The sequence below is a fragment of the Dendroctonus ponderosae genome, unplaced genomic scaffold (genome assembly GCF_020466585.1).
Source record: "Dendroctonus ponderosae isolate FM_Combo_2020 unplaced genomic scaffold, Dpon_F_20191213v2 Dpon_F_20191213_8, whole genome shotgun sequence".
Classification (NCBI taxonomy): Eukaryota; Metazoa; Arthropoda; class Insecta; order Coleoptera; family Curculionidae; genus Dendroctonus; species Dendroctonus ponderosae.
In genome coordinates, this window is record NW_026019016.1 from 8,502,727 (window position 1) to 8,520,925 (window position 18,199).

General features: G+C 33.2%; 1 protein-coding gene across 2 annotated transcripts in view; it reads right to left on the reverse strand.

The window, feature by feature from the left end:
• Window positions 1-18,199, reverse strand: part of LOC109534486 (zinc transporter ZIP11) — an 87,741-nt gene that overhangs the window by 51,319 nt on the left and 18,223 nt on the right. The window lies entirely within an intron of this gene.

Here is an 18,199-nt window from a genome sequence, read left to right on the forward strand (position 1 = left end):
AACTTACAATCACTTYAWAGAGCAAAACTGGTTCTTAAAACTTTTAGTATWCCATATCAAAACAAGCACGTTTTAATTTATAATRTTATGGCGAAAATGTTTTCGAGACAMAAATTGACAAAATTTGTAAAAAAAAATAGTTTTTTAATAAGTAAATCATTTACAACCCTCRCAGTACTTTCAAGAGGGGCAACAAGACAACTGGTTAGTTTATTGGATACCAAAAATAACAGTCAGTAGCTCTTTTTGCGATTGTCATAGGGTTGCWAGTCAATTATCTTTTGTATTGAAGCAAATTAACATTTTCAACACTGATTAKCAAAGAGTAATAAAACATTTMCTTCCTACTACTACTACTTACTACGGAACACTTTCTTCTATGGATCATTTCTTCGCGGAAACGAAATRCCAGAAGGCAGTGGAAGGAWTAGTGAAAGTCTGAGRCTAAAAAAGGWCCCTTACTTATTCCCTTAATTAAAAAAATCGTGTGTGACCAAAAAAAATCCAAGCGTTTTTTTCTGCTATAACTTAACCCGGCTGCACAGTAAACGCGCTTCTGGCAAATTGTAATAAATCCAAAATATGTTTTCTACGGTTAGCAGCAAACTGTAAACATTTCATTAAAATCGTCTGAATTGTCTGTTACACATTAATAAAGAAAACTCGTTTCATATGTTTCACGCACTTGCACCTATACAGCAGGAAAAAGCGCTTGCTTTGTCGCCTGTTCACCATAAAAGTTTGCCGTTACATTTTCCAATGTGCACATGAGACGCTTTTCACCTCCTAATAAACAAACCCATTCCCAAACACCTGTTGATATGAACAGGTTTGATCCGCCTCCGGAAAATCCGCCCCCGAAATACCAACCACTTGTTGTCATCAAAGGCAGTCGATCCAGCACATTTTCTGCTATCCTGCTATAGCACTTCCGGTAACAGCCAAGGTAAAGTAAAATTCAGGGAAATTCCATTATAATCATCGGTTTGTTTCAATGAGCGCAAGTCCTTTTTCTCCCAACGTATTTAGTGGGAAGCAAACATTAACTAATTTCATTCTACTTTGACATAGCAAGGTGTTGAAACAAAATGAAAAGAAAGTGTTCAAACAATTAGGAAAATTATACTTTTGTGCTTCCTGGGAAATATGTTGGGGAAACCTGGAAAATGGAAGAAAAGTTCCATTTTTTGGGATACAACGACCAGGCTAGCAGCAATAGGCATCGGTAAAACCTGGATATCGGAGTTTCATGGAAAATCCATAAAACACAGGTATAAAAAATATAGAACATGAAATTGATGCAGTTTGCGCGCCGATGAACGAAACGTATTATTTATTAACAAATATGCATGTTTCCGTGAAATAAGTATAATCTAATGTGAAACACTGATTTAGCCACCGATAAATGAATGAACTGAAATCAATAATTATATATACCCTCTAATAAAATGTCCATTAGCAAATGGTTTCTTTTGCTATAAAACCCAATATTTCATATAATTTAACCCAATAAAGATTGATCCCAATAAATATCACCTCCAGAAACATATTTTTTACCTCAGTCACTAGGTGAAGGAAAAAACCTTGTCATATGTCCGACGTTAACAAATAATGTAAAATAAGGACGAAACTTCCGGTTTGACGGAAACTGTATCAGGCGAATAGAAGGGCATGGTGGAATAGTGGAAAATCATGGAAAGGCAGGAAATCGCGTAATACATATACAAGTATTTATCAGGAGACTTTCCGCTATAGATCGAGAGTTTCCCAAGCAATTAATGAAACAATTATTTTGCAAACTTTGCCTGCGGATAATTATGCTTTTCCCTATTAACAGTTCATCAATTCATCTTAAATAATCAAAGAATGTCGCACTGAACTGATACAATCGTAAGTATTTAACATAGTTAAGAAGGCAATGGATGTCCGACCAGATTATTTAATCTGAAGATGCACCTGAATACAATCTGTCTATAGTTTGACTATTTATCCAAAACACAGTACATTTGTTTTTGACTTTTTGCTACTACCAAAGTTTCGAAGACATTTCATAATTTATATTATATTCAATATTATACGGCACTTTATCCACGAGTAATTCCAGATTTCTCAAAATTAATTTCAATTTGATATGCAGAAACGTTTGTATCAAATAGTTATATTTGTTTCTGAATATTTCTTTCAAGCCCCCAAAGGAAGTTTATTGCCTGTCCGTTACCATAAAGCGTTAAAGTTTGATGATGAAATATTTTTCATTGTGCTATATTTTGATACACAATATTATGGGATTAAAAGCACCATTGCATGTAACGAGACGCATTCATAATGAGCCTAATATCACTTTACCTAAGCTGCGTATCTTAAAATATACAATTTATTTGTCAAAGTTACTGAAGAATGTAGAACAATAAAAAGAGGTACACGGTAAAGAGTGGATAGTGAAGTTCGCCTAATTAAAATGAATTTGCAGCTAATCATAGAAACGAAAATTCAATCACGATTAACCAAAATCAATAACCATCACAAAAACGAAGGAGTTTTCGACGAATTGGTATCCGATTTCGATTAAAAATTCAAAGAAACCCTCCAGACGGGCCTTGTTCGAAACTCTGCTCTTCTTTTTTCTTCTTCTTTAGCTGCCTGCTGGCCGCTTTGGCAATTGGCGCCATGAGTGCCGGGCTTGTCAATTAACCTTATCAGATTTCCTATCACCTTATAACCGGCATTCTTTGTGCACCGCTTTTAAATTGGTGATCGCAGATACCATCTTTCATAAACCACCAGTTCTAATTTTGAAAGGATAAATTATAGCCTTGGCCAATGGTATAATATGTACTATATAAATCTTTCCTGTATGCAAGTGGATCTGAACGCAAGGGCCCATAGCATATCATCGATATTCCAACGAAATTGCCAAATTCTACACAACAAAACATGTAAATCTTATTTTATTATGATTTCTTGTGTTTAGGTTTTGTGTTATTTATCTATCTGAAGTTAATAGTCCAAAGTCCCTAACAAGCCCAAAGTACCCAAAATAAGTTCGTTCAAAACTTCTTAGTATGGAAAAACTTAGAAGCCGATCTTTACGTAGTTTCATAGAAGAACTTTATTTAATTTAGGATTTACGATTTCTTCGACCATCTTCGTCATTCATTCAACGTTTATTGTCTCGTAAAATCGCAAAATACGAGCGAATGTATTTAGTACTACTCAAACAAATTTATTTGAAAAAAATTATTAGTATACAGTTTTCATCAAAAAATGTGTAATATTCAGAAGTGCATTCGAATCCCAATGTGCATTAATTTTTTTTTCAACTTTTCAACCAATTTTCTCAAAAGTATGGCATTTAACACGTTCTAAACTGCATGAGCGTTCAAATATAGATTATTCATAACATTTCCCAACGAAAAAATCATTACAGAAAGCACGAATCAAAACAGAACTGTCAACAACAAAAAAAGCAAGGATTCAAAATAACATAGAAGAAAACACAAAAAAAACCTATATAAATTTTGTTGTGAAATTTAATATAAAACAACAATTCAGCCAGTTGTGGGTTAAAAAATTAGATAACATATTCAGGAAATTAACGATTCAATTGTATTCACCATGAGCAGGAACAACGAGCTAGAAGCAATTTTGCACTGCCAAAGAAACTAACAATATTTTATATAAGTGAAGCGTTAAGTTCAGTTTGTATTGATACATTATCTTCGTAGCAAAAACGAGCAACAGCCGCAGTGCATTGTAGTTCGTATGCGAATCTCTAAACCGTATCGAGATGGGCATTTGACCATGGAAAATCAAATGCAAATATTCGTGCGAGAAATTTTAGCGCTTTGAATCGCGATAGCGATCTACAAATGTGGTAGGTTTAACTAAATGCTTTCATAATGTTCTGCAAATATATAATTAGAGCTTCATTTACATGTTAGAACTGATAATCCAAATCACCAAAAGAGTATTATTATTAAAACCAGATAATTATTCCTGAGTTTTGCTTGATCTATAATTTAGCTTTACAATTTTGGGAGGCGTTATAATTGTAAATATTTCTATTACGCCACTTGAACGAATCCTCCTTCACACATAGTTTAGTATTATAAAGGAATAGTTACTCAACACAAGTCCCAACTTAAAGCTTGCTTAATACGAGCAGTAATTAAGTATTTTTTTTTCTGGGGATTAACTTAAACACAAGTTTTATTAAATTCTAGTCTGAGCAAATGCCTTTAAGATATGTTTGCTTATTTATGAAGTAATATTTTAAAGCAGATGATTTATTAAATCTAAGCAGTTAAGCTCTATCTTCTTTCTTGTCGAATCGATTGATCTATTGAAAAGAGTTCTAAAGTTCAAAGAAACTTTGCAAAATTTGTTGTGTAAATATATAGAACGTAGGAGGAATTGTTTAGCGAAAATCGTTGGATAGATAAATCAAAACTCTGAACAGAATAGTTTCTGGTTCTATCAAAAACCCAATTTTGATACCAGCAGAAAAACAGAAAGCAAGTAGATCGAGCGTAAAAGTGCAACTTCCTAAACTCCTTAAAATATTGCAAATTCAAACTGCATTAGCATACTAAGCCTATAATTAACCGATGATAGTTGTTAAAACATTATCCGCTGTGCTTCAAATACATGTCTCACTTGCATAATTTTGTAGGCGGACCTGATATGCAGATCACTGAAAGCATAATTTATTTCTGAATAATTAAAACCTCAGGAGAACTGTTTGATATCGTTTATTTGAATGGGTGTTGCTTAGCTCTATTTGTACCGTGTCAGTGTGATTTAGTGCAACAATGATTTATATCTATGCACATCTTTCTGGGATTAGATTTGACTTGATTTAAGTCGATTGAAAATGATAAAAAGCACTACTGATTGCAACACTAAAATCAAATAATCACAACACGGATAATTATGTTATGAGGCGGAATATTGCGTGYCTGTTATAAAAATTGCTAAAATGCATACAAGCTTTTAATCGATAAACCAGTAAGTCGTAGTAAAAGCTGAGAATAAACAAATAAAGAAAAAGTATAAAAACACAAGCCAAACCACTAAAAGAAAATTTGAGTTTGGCCAGAGGAGGGAGATTCTTAGAATTCACGTTTCTATTAATCTTTTAAAATTATCTGTCCCATCTAACTTAGTAGAATTGGGCATATGTAGAACTTATATTTATATGCAGCAGAAATTGTTTSAAAAAGGCTAATACACAGTTACAGAATTAAACATCGGTGAATTTAATCGCTAAAAACAAACTCGCGTTTCTGTTTTTCATCAGAAACTGCATACAAAAAACGAAAGGAAAATCAAAGTTGTTATTGGTAGTGATAACATTGGGCAGCTCGAGATGACAAAAAAAGATCAGTAGTAACACGTGACAATATGTGAGTTATGTCTAGTATTCAATTGATATACTGAATAAAAATTATTATTAAAGTTATTATTAGTTTTATACGATGTAGAAAAGGAAAGACGTAAATAAAAGTAAGAGCGGTAAAAGCAAGAGTCTCATTTAACTGAAGATTTTTTTGCGTCCGAAAAATCAAATGAAGGAATTTTTTCGCGGCTTAGTGGACAAATAATTTTTGAAAAACGTACAAATCTACTGCTTTCAGCAGGATTTTTTAACCCCCTATTTAACATCATGTCAATGGTAAATTTGAGAGTTTCTGCCAAAACAAACCAGTTGCACTATTTTATCGTTCACTAAGTATAGCAAGTTAATACTAAAATTAATTTTATCGAGTAAGGGTTGCGTAAAAATCGCTCCTATCTATCCAAAACTCCAAATCAACAAAAAAATTATGCTTTTGAGACCTACTTTGACCCTGATGGGATCGAATTTAGAAGATAATATGTGAATATTCTATATCCACAACAGTTAATATAGAGAAACACAGCAAATAAATTAGGAAGACTTAACCATTCGAAGATTATATTCAATTCGAACGACATTATAGTAACAGGATAAATTATTGGCAACTCAACTCCAGAACCTCTAGCAGAACTCAAACACAAAAAGGTGAAATGGCCTTTGAAAGTGAAAGATAAAGCAATTATATGCAGCAATGAGACAGTTACAGTACAAAATTTTGAAGATACTTTTTGCTCTTGACCATCAACACCGTCATTTGATGCAGATTGGGCTTTAAAACTGCTTAATTGGGACGAAAAAAAAATCATCTTTTTTGGCTAAACGGCTTCGTGAATAGCCAAAATTGTCGCCTTTCAGACAAGAGATTCATAAGAAGCCTTTGTATTCATAAATAGTTACTGTTTGGTGGAGTTGGAACATCGAATGGACATAGTGAGCGCTATTGACTGATGTTAACAATTTCTTGTGACTACAGTTGGAAGAAATTAATTTGGAAAACTTGGGCTCTCAACAAGACGGGGTGACACCACATTTTGCTAGTGCCACTATTGCATTATTGGAAAAGTGTTAAAATAAATAAATAATATTCTTGCGAATCGCAACTGTGAATTGGCCAGCAACTAGATTTATATACGTGGGGATATTAGAAGTCGTTGGTTTATACGAACAAACATCGGACTCTTGACGCTTATTGAAGGCTTTATTGCTGAAATTACAGCCGATTTTCTGGAGAAAGCCGCCGAAATTCGCGTCTATCAAATCAGCTTCTGTAGGCAAAGACGAGATGGACATTTAAATGACGTGTTATTCAGAACACAAATGGCATACGTATTTCGTATTTTATGTCGATTTAAAAATATCTATACTGGAAAACCTTTTGGGTTGATACCTACATAAGATGTTTCAAAGCTGTGTCAACATTGCAATCGATTTAAGATTAATCAGTTTTGGTTCGACTTCGGATGAAGCTAAACATAATGGTTTCACCTTTGTTACCACTTAGTTGAACTTTTCAAACAGTCGATTTAATATATGAGAGGGTATTTTTCTTCTTCTTTTGGAAAAATTCTTGAATTTGGAGTGAACATTTCAATTTGAGTGTGTCAAGTGTGCCTTAAACGAATTTGATTTGCTTATACTCTTCTTCTACTCATCCTCTATTTTTTCAAATCGTTGGATTGGCCGCAGGAGCATTATTGATTGGCCACCCAGAAGTCCGGACTTCAATCCTCTGGATCTTTCAATGTGGTCTCAAACGAAAGATATTGTTTACGATAGATCCTATTGATTCGCGTGAATAGTTGTGGAAAGGATACAAGTCGCTGTGTAAAGTGTATCAGTGTCAATGGTGGCCACTATGAACAATTACCATAAGTAATAATGACAAATTTTCCATGTTTTAGTATTTAAAATACTTGATTTGATAAAAAAAAATTCGTTGAATGCATTTATCTCACGAACGGGACGAAATATCGATATCAAACAAAAATTAGACTTAGTTGGGTAAAAAAATAACACTTTCGGGTAAGGCAGTACCTGTAGGGTCAGAGGATTGAGAGGATGGAACAAAAAACGTACAAAGTTCCTTTCCTGTTGTCTGAGGCAATTGAATTTCGTTTTTCGAATTATTTGGAATACTAATGAAGCAATGAAGGTGATGACACAAAAATGGCTGCAAATCATCAATGCATCGTTAAAATCAATTCAGTTTTAACCCTGAATAGGGAAGTTGTGGGTAAATGAAATCTGTTCGGGTTAGCCAGCATGTAATTATATTAGTAGGAAATCAGCTCTACCAATGACTCCTCCAACACGTATGTTTAGAAGCTATCAGCCAAGCCAACTTGTATATGTAATGTCTAAGAACGCTTTAATATGCTGATATAAGACTCGAAGTGATACATCACTCATCACGCCACATTCCCACAAAGTAGATGAAAGACACTATCAATTCATGGATGTCAAATGGAAATCTACTGATCAAGCTGAAGCAACATTGTATGTGTGGAAAGTGTGGAATGAATTGCAAACCGCGCCCTGTGTTGGTAGATGGTTAGGCGCCCATGGGCCATTGGGTTGCTGAAGGGAAGGGGGGCGGCTTCAGGCGGCGCTTTTAACGCCTTCCGAGAACTGGCGGCCGACCGGGAGCGGGCCTGACCGCATTCTTTCCCGAAATTCTCACATTTACGGCCCGTCGCGAGCCGCCGCCGCCGCCGCACCGGAATAAATAAAGGAGACCCCGCACAACACCCAGGGATGGACTTAGACTAGAATCGTCAACATCAAAATTTCATTTAACTATCGTACACCTAATAACACTTTTCGAACTTTCACCTCCTCTCGTGCATGTTTGCGTGGCGCAAATCCACACCAAGAAAACTCCAAAGTAACAAGTCAAACATCCAACAAGTCATCAGACATTAGTCAACTTAGTCACAAAATGCTTGTTTACCAAGTGTTCGAATAGAGATTTGTAAGAACATGTTTAGTGCCCGTTCACTAATAATTGCAGGCTGTACCTGAATTAATATCAGGCACTATTTCGCTTTCGTGGCAGTGTATGGGAACCGGCAAACTAAAGCTTTGTTGGATTTAATATTAATTTGTAATCTATAAAATGTGTTTCTGTTTACCCATTAGTATTTCTTTTCTGGTATTAAATAAACTATTTAAAAGAGTATTTTAGATATGTTTCATTTTAAAACTGCTTAATCAATGGATTATGGGATTACTCATATGTTCAAGAACTCGTAGGTGCACGAAGGTGTCACGAAATCAACTGACATAAAAAAGAGACGAATTGTGCCAAGCGTAGAGTGCAGAAATAACGGCAGGCACAAACCGTATTAGTGGCACGCCTTGCTAAAAATCAAATGCGCTAGTGTAGATGTCAATGTAACGGCGGCACTATTAGTGGCATAGCTGCAATTTGTGTTTATATTTCATATTTCTTTTATATAACATACTGATTGAATAAATATATATGTACACCAACGCAATGTTTTCGCACATTCTGATATTAATTTGTGACTGATACTAATTTGTTGCGTATAGCAATTTTCTTTTTATTGTGTTTTATTAGTAGCTCTCTGGAGACAACCAAATAATTTGGCTATTGGCTCATGTGCTATCATCTACAAATCGTTAACAGCACTAACGAAAACTAACCCAAACAACGGAACTGAAGTACTCAAATTTTTCTTGGTTTTACTGAAATTGCACCAATTTATTGTGAGAATAATATCCAAGTGTAAAGTCAATGGCGGTCTTCTATAATTGGCCCACATTATTGGTCAATAAATCGAGGCAAAGTGCTAAGTGTAATCCCGGCATGAACAAAAAGTGGCAATTAAACGATTTGTAAATCAGGCACTTGGATTCGACACAGTTGACGATCCCTTTTCCAGTACAAAAATTGTTAGTCTTCCTTAAACGTAATCATAAAAACATAATGACAGAAACAAAAAATGTATCTTTGTTGTAATTTGTAAAATTTATATTGATTTGCTGATCTTTCATCGCAAACATGTTATTGAAAATTAAAGGCCACTTCACATAAAACGCAGTTGAAAAATTCAGACTTGCAAAATACATACAGACAATTTTTTCCGCGTTTATTCATGTTCATACTTTCTAATTTTTCAATGTTTCAAAGTTCACCAAATGTACTTTAAAAACAATTAATTAATTCTACTGGACTTCATGGACTGAAGTTATTTGAATACCTGAGTTAAAAACATGTTACAATATAACAATTCCCTTCAATTATGCTTTTTGACCAGAAATATGATATGAAATAAAATGACATATTTTGTTATACTTGAGATAGTGAGATTTACTCGAAAGTTCTACACTCTTTTTCTGTTAACCGGTCTTAAGTAATTGCGCTCCAAAATAACCAAAAACAAGAAAATTGCTATTTTTCATAAATTTAGGACTAAAACATTTTTATGTATAGCTTAACAACAAATAGTTATTTGTAGTAAAACTGAATTTTCCATATCTCTTTCTAGAAAAATTAAAATATAATAAATAAAAAGATTATTACCATTAGCACATGTCTAAACGATATTGTAGGATAATTTTTACTTGTGGCAAGGTTCTCTTTCAGATCTCCCATTATCTTAAATATCTTTAATATAAAAATCTATCCCGTTTGCTTAAAAATATCACGTTTTACTTGTGAGCAAATTAATTACTTAATTAAATAATTACCGAATCTTTAATAGCAACATACGAACAATTTAATGTTACATAAACCTAATTACTTGATTAGATATCAGTAACAGTTCGAATAATTTTTCTTTAGTCTACTTGAAATAATTAGCCATTTCTGGCAAACATCACAAAAAAGAAAGTAATTTATTTTGCATTTATTATTGCTTAATTTAAAAGCGCCCTTTCCAACACATTCCAGGCAACGTTGCTATTTAATTAAACGGTATCCCAAAAAGTGGCAAACATGAAAGACAGGTTTATTATTGAATTCTAAAAGTAAAAATGAAATTTGAAAACGGCATAATTAAGATGGGAAAAATTGTGTGCAAGCCCCTGATATTTCTCGAGTTAAAAAACTAGAAAATTTGTTTAAGAGAAAAGAGTTAAAAATCAGTTTTCCAAAAATATTGGAGCTTGTAAAAAGTTTCATGGCAGTACATCAACAAATATTTATCTACTTGAATTTTCCAAAATCAAGTCTGGCGAAAAGCATGTTTATAAGTCCGATACTGGCAACGACCGGTCAAGTCGGATGCTGAAGATGAACCTGGCCTTTTTAGGCCTTGTTAGAATTATAACATGTTCGCATTTTAAACAGAAATTGCCTCTTCTCTTTTTTGCACGTTTTGGCTTTGTAATGGTGTTCACAACATTGGCGTTGCTACATACTAAAATGTAATAGTTTTTCCAAGGAATGTTGAAAAGTTTAGAGTAAACGTACAGGAGCAAAATTCAGTTTAATTTGGCATCACACTAAATTACATTTTCAACTAGATTTCGTTCTCACGCTAATTTGAAGCTGAGTTGGGTCAAAAATATAAAATGTTGAGCGGGAGCCAAAAGCGCAGGTAGCTGATATAAATGTAAAGTGTTTTAACTACAACACAAACATAACTGTCGCTTCTAGTTTTCAAAAGTAATTAATGAAATAACAAGTCAATTATATTTTCAATTAGAGGCACTTAACTATCAACAGTAAGAGCCCGATAAACAGAAAAATATAAGAAAATGGAAACTCGATCATGCCATTAGCATTTACATGTAACTGGAATGCCATGTATCATTCTTGATACTGTTGTGACAGAGAATTGCTTTAAAATTTGATAACAAGTTACTCAAGTAATTTCTAATGTACTGTTATTTAATTATTCTTCGGATTGCGTTAATTATAGACCGACAACATCAACACCTTTCAAGTCAATTAACGAAACGTGTTATCTTTGTCGAAAGGGTTCATTATATAAACGAATCTAAGGGTTAATCAAACATTTTGAAACAAACTTAAACAGTTACAATTGATGAACAGCAACATGTATATCAAAACATGTAACAGATTCATAACATTAAGTTTGTTTTGTTCTGTTTTTTTATTATTATATATGTATGATATTTATTGCTTGTTTCGTATTTGGTTTTTAGCTAATTTTTCTTAGTTTATAATATCCCATTTCATATTTTTGTGAAATTAAGCGAAAGTACCACCTTTAGTATACTAAGTACATATGTGAAAAAAGTAAAATGTAAAAGCATATAAGTTCTTCAGAATCATTGAGTTCATCAGAAGAATTCAGCTTTTCGAAGTATAACCTAAGTTTCTTGAGCCCACTATTTTCATATAAATGCCGGAATTGCAGAAACATATTTATTTTACTAATTCAAATATACATTTTTTTACATGTATTGGAAGATTAAAGAAATTAATTCCAAAATAAAGAACAATAAGCTAAATTCGTTTATAACTCAGCACAATTGGTCTTAGCAAAATACTGAACCATGAATCAATTACTATGTCGAAATTTAATTGCATTATTTTAAATAATTCTACAGAATGTCCCATCAGAATATATTATATTAATTAATCGGTGAATCAAATGATTTCCAAACCAATTTCTTAGTCAAATTTGTCAAATGTTTGTCGAATTTTATTTATTATATTAAATTCCATAATCGGTATTAATTGACCGAGCGGTAAATTTGACAAATTTGACTAAGGAATTTGTTTGATTTGAAATTTTTGAATAGGCCATAGTTAAATATGATGTGAAAATAACAATTCCACGAGTCATAATTGTGATAATGCCAACAGTTATATAACAGTGTAACCTCACTAGACAAACAAAAACACACATTTACATTTTAAATTCTAACGTGCTTTTTATAGAACGCCCATATATTTTCAAGCAAAGCCAGAAAGACGCGTATTATGCTGTCTACAAGAATAAATGCCAGACTAAAAATACCTCAGCGAAACACACAATTAAACAGTTAGCATATAAAAATAAATTAACAGGCTCTAAATTAAACCGTAAAAACTCGAAAATAGAACAATTTTCCATGATTAATGAGTTGTATTTTAACGCGTTCGGCACGTCACATCATTACCCAAGACTTTTATGCAATTCGTCTTGTTACTTTTCTTCAATGCATTCTAGTTGATGAGGTTTCATCGCATTTATGGCCTTGCTAGCCGTAGATAATTTTGAGGATAATTTATAATTGATCGTCATCAACCATACAATGAAATATTTTTATTGGAACACGGTGTGTTAATGCGTTTACAATATCCCCCCAATCTTAATTATATATTGAGTTTACGCGATTTAATGTGAAAAATTAAATATTGAAATCAAAATAAACCTTTCCAGAAGTGCAAATGTATGCGATGTGAAATTAGATAGCTAGGAAGAAAAAGAGGAACTTGAATATTCGGAAGAATTAGCCCAGGAATCCAAACCTTTTTTTGAGCACAGTAAACTTTATTAACAATAAGGATGATACGTAAGAATTAATAATAAGTTCTGATGTCATAATTAATCATATATCCAAAGTTTTTCAAAAAGCACTAATTCAAACAGTAGTAATAACGAAAAGATCGTGTGCGATTTTGAGACTACCCAAAAAGCTTAAGAAATTACTTCGTCAACTATTTAAGGAAGAAAAGGTAAGTGAAAACCTAGAACTCAATACTGAAATTGAAAGGCTCGTCATAAAATCGCCTTACCATCTTTGAATTTATTCAAAAAAGTTAAGATATGAGAACTGATCAATAGATATAGTTATTACAGTTTTTTAGTTCTCCAAAGTGTCTATTTTTAAAACGGCTATCATCTTCCATCGCTAAGTTCTGAACTTGCACTGCTTGCTACTATCATCCAATATTTCTAAATTATCCACACAAGACACGAATTTGAAAATGGGACTCAAACTGAACATTACAATAATACCCATTAATATAACAATTCTCAAAAACCCATCGTTCTTATATAATTTTTTTTCAAAACGACCTGAATAAAGCAAAAATACCTAAAAATTTACTTTCTTAAAACCTTTGTTAGTTCTTTACCGAAAATCCCGTATCGAGGTGCTAAGCGCATTTCTTAAATGTTAAATGTTCCATAAAGGATTCCATAATATTTCCTACTTCCTCTTGTTGCAGTGTTTTCATTTATTGTTAACAACTACTAGCTCATGGAAGATTCCGCATGATCTACTCAGGTCTAGTTACAAAAAGTCATTCTCATAATGCTTGATAAATTAGTGAAAATGATATTTCAGGAAAGTTCCTATTAGGTTCACCTAAAATATTTGCTGACCATAAATATGAAAAAGTTGAAACTATGATGTGATCAAGACTTGTTCTCGCTCCTCTAAAATCCAAAGATGAATGATCTAGACTGGGAAAGAATGCGTTTAGTGTAGATTTGATTAAGCAATCAAGACGACTTGGAACCAATCTGACGATTTGCTTCCCATAACCCAAAAATATTGAAATTTTTAGGCCACCTAAGCAGACTCAAAACGAGCTTTTCAATTTTAATTAATGATGGGTGATAGGGGGGCCCAACATTGACTGTTTTAAAATACCGAGGCCACCCCGCATTAGATGATATCAGAAATATTTTCAACGTTGCCGCATATTCGATATGTATTTCTTGTGGATTCATAAAGATGACCCTGGAGATTAAACGTATTATGATGCCAATGTCCAATGAGAAAGCAATGCTTGATATATATCAAACATTGTCGTTGCAGGTTGAAAACATGCTCAATCTCCTTATAATCCTTTAGCTTATTAAAGTGTTAGTAACACGATATTGATGGACACTCGCCAATGGAGGACTCAAATACTACAACATGGCAAGCAAAGTATCCAATTTGAGAAACGCGACCACGTGGAGAAACGGAGAAGATTGAAGAATCAGTGCCCAAACTCTTTGAGGTGAACTGCCATGAATCCAACTGAACCTGATAGTAGAATAGTTATTATAGAATCCAATGAACCTGAAAATAGAAAGAACTCATGAGGCATAAATTGAGCTCAATGGCAACAACGTCGTATGCCCTCAGGCAGAATCAAACTGGTATGCATGCGACGTCACATGAAGAACTTTTAATTGCTCCTATCTCTTTTTAATATGTTTCGCAGCTGTTTGGTTTCTTGCTCAGGTGCCCAGCAGTCTAGCAGGATTTGCACAATTAACCGACGACCTGAATACCGACCTTGCAGACGGTTCTCTTATATGTTTTTTTATACAGAGTGAACTAAAATTATTACTTTGTAAGGTTTGATAATAATTAAAAACTGGGGTGCGCTTTAAACCTCAGACATTGCATAAATACTTCAAGCATTCATTTAAAGGTAAACTTCAGCAAGGAAGCGTCTCTGTGCCGAGAATAATGCTGATTGTAATGATTTAACCAAAACCGAAAAGTCCTGTACAAGACACAAAACTATATTTTATTCTAGTATCAAGTTGGACTGCACCAAGAGATTCCGACCTACATAAGTCTATATTTGTCTTGTTAAGTAACGTAAATATATCAAAAGTTGTCCAAATAACTTTAGAATAGTAAAATTGGTACTGTTTTTTGCACCAGATTCTCTATTCCTCGCTGCTTGTGTATTAATTCTAGCAGTTTTCATGTTTCGTCGATGTTACTGCTACTAATTGACAAACAGAATGTTTAAGGTTCCCACCTCTTTTCCCTCATTTTGTGTTTATTTTTCATCAAACATACATAGAAAATATTTTTCGGTTTAGTGCTACTTGTCGTTTCGGTTAGACGGCTAGAAAGACTATAAATGGTTGCTATTATTTCTCTGTAATGATAATGTTAGTACAATCTTTCATTTCTTACTACTTGTTGGACGTAATAATATTTGAAATTCAATAATTTTTTAAAATCTCGATGCCATATGAATATACATTATCCACCAAATTATACCGGACTTTGTCATTTCAACTGCATATCTAGAAACCCTTTTGAAATTTTGATGATGTGATTTTTTATATACCTTTTTTGCTTCCAACATAATATATTTCCTCAAGTTGGGGATAGAAGGTCGAGCAAGGGTTGGTTCGTTTCCCTTCCTAACGTGAATTTAACTTTATGCAGATTTCTAAAATTGGCTTATTTTGTTCAGTCCGTATGAGCAATTAACTAATTTAGTTCGCTCTAATAATAGTATTTTTAGTTCAACCTTCCGTAGAAAGGGGTTCCATATCAAAAGGCGTTATAGAAAATTCATGTACAATAATGTCTCTCAGAATTAAAAAAAAATGCTTAAAACCGGCGTTCGAGGAGACGTATCTTAATCCGCAACATTTAAAAAATATATTAACTATTCATTTTTCTCTTCACGTTATTCTCGGAATTTTCACATCTAGAAACGCCTCTTAATGTACGATATGCAGATATGGGGATAACAAACCAGAATGCATCTGTGTTAAAAATATTTAAAAACGTTTATGCCTTTACGACTTCGTTAAACTTACTCAGTTTAAAAACTGCCGCTAATCAGGACATTTTAAATGACTAAAAAACATTAAAAAATTAGATTCAATGAAATTCGCTTACACCCTATACAATTGCAATTCACGGGCAGTTGCATGTATAGACAATAAATCCGAAATAGTCGTTTGCCACTTAATTCGAGTCATAGAGATGATTTTTATTAGAAATTTGTAAGTGAAACTAACTAGAAACCCAACAATAACTAACCTCCTTCAAGCCATCAAAAGTAAAAAAAGTATCGATAAAGGTCGAGAGATATGTGTAAAAGAATTTCGCTCGAATAAAATTGATCTCATGAAAATATTTCCAGAAACGTCAAATAAAAGTAGATATTTGATAAACAGAAAATTTGGTTAAAAAGCCATTGACACTAGATGAAAGCATTTCCTAATGGTAAAAATCATTTACAAGATGTTTGTCACTGCTGTGTTTATACTTTCAAATTCTTCTTGTCGATAATTTCGATAATTTACTAAACGAAGCCAGGCTGTCTAGCAGGATGTGCCGAAGAAATGGATGACCTGAATACCAACGTGCCAGCTTAAGTTTAACATCGGCTCACGGAAGTAGATGTGTTTCAATTTAAGTGCAAGGCCTCTAATAATGCACTTGTAGATTATTTTTTGTTGAGATTAATAAAGTATTAGAAACAGACTAAAAAATGTTGATTGGTTGAAAAAAATCTTCAGTTCCTATATCTATAACCCCTTTAGACTTTGATTGCCATTTTCCAGCGATCCGATAATAAGCTATTTTAATCCACACAAATAAAATAGAAATAAAAACAGGAAACGCTGATTTGGTGGCAAATAAAGCATTGGAAATGTTTCTGATATAAAATTTATATTCCATCTACATTTATGAAACAGAAGCTACTAAACCATTATAATTTAATGCATAACACCAAAAATTATTCTAAATTAAACTGGTTCTCACAATAACTTAGGAGTTTAGTATATAGTTTATGAAGAACGCATGGCAATCGAGGCAATTGTTCCTGGTCGACTACAAGCAAAATTGAGCAATTACTTACTTAAATATTCCAAAATACACATAAAGTACTGTGAATAATAGCAGCGTTTAGATGCAGTTGTATTTTGCACGATGAAAATATGGAGGTCTTAATAACGTCACCGCTTATGGCGTTTAAATGAAGGCATAATACGTATACATGCGACTGACTTTATGGCCCATTTTATCACCAATTAAAATATTTTTATTGATGACAACGATGAGGAAAATGAAGAATCCTAGAACAAGATATAAATAATAACAGCTCAAAAGTGCCGCAATAGCATAAATTTCTCTCTACATGTTTCAGTGTTTTCCGGTCGAATCAATATTCATCTAAATTTGAATTTTTAAAGTCCAATAACTTGTGTTTCTTTTCAAAACCGTTCTTGTGTTGAATATATTTAGAGTGATTATTGGTGATTAAGGCGATTCATATTCTAATTAATTAGATATATTTGATGGGCTACAGGGAATGTTTGCAACACGAAGTTTGAACCAACACGTAGTTGCAGTCATAAATTTTAAATATAATTGGGATGAACAAAATATAATGACAAGCTTAGTGCTGGTTTGGGTAATTTATTCCCAACAAGAATGTTCTTCATTCAACGTCACTATTCCTCTTCCCACGGCTTATCTAATGATAAAATCACTAAATTTGACATTTCTGTAACTTTGCAAATATTTAAAATGCAATTCTAAGTGATCAATTTTATTACTAATTTTACAAAATTACATTTGTATTTACTTGAATATGAAATACCGAAATCTAGCCAATTACAAGCTCAAAAACATTTTGCTGGGTAGAATCAATTTCACTTTTTTCGTACGATTACTGTCTGAACCGCGTAGCTTTCAAATTCCATTCAAAAATGAGCAGCAGTTGCCTAAAATCTATCGAATCTCTAATAACGGACTTAATCGGTATGTACTCTTACTTTGTTAAAGAAAGGAATGTGCATCCGTTAGGAATCTTCCAAACCCAGTGGCGTGGTAGGTAAATTACCCTGTTTTACTTTATGATCAACTAATAGGATAACTGTGTTACGAAAATGTTTATATGTAACAGAAATAATTTGTAACGAGCCTTGACACGAACGCGAAAACGTTTCTTTTGTGAAAAAAAAATCTTCACAACCTTTCGCGAACACGAGTGGCACTCGAGTCATATTCAGTACAATGTAAGCTTTCGTACCAGCCACTTCTGAAGATGCAAGCCACTCGTACTGGCGAAACGTTAAGAAAAATTATAATCCATGACATGTCTAAAAACCG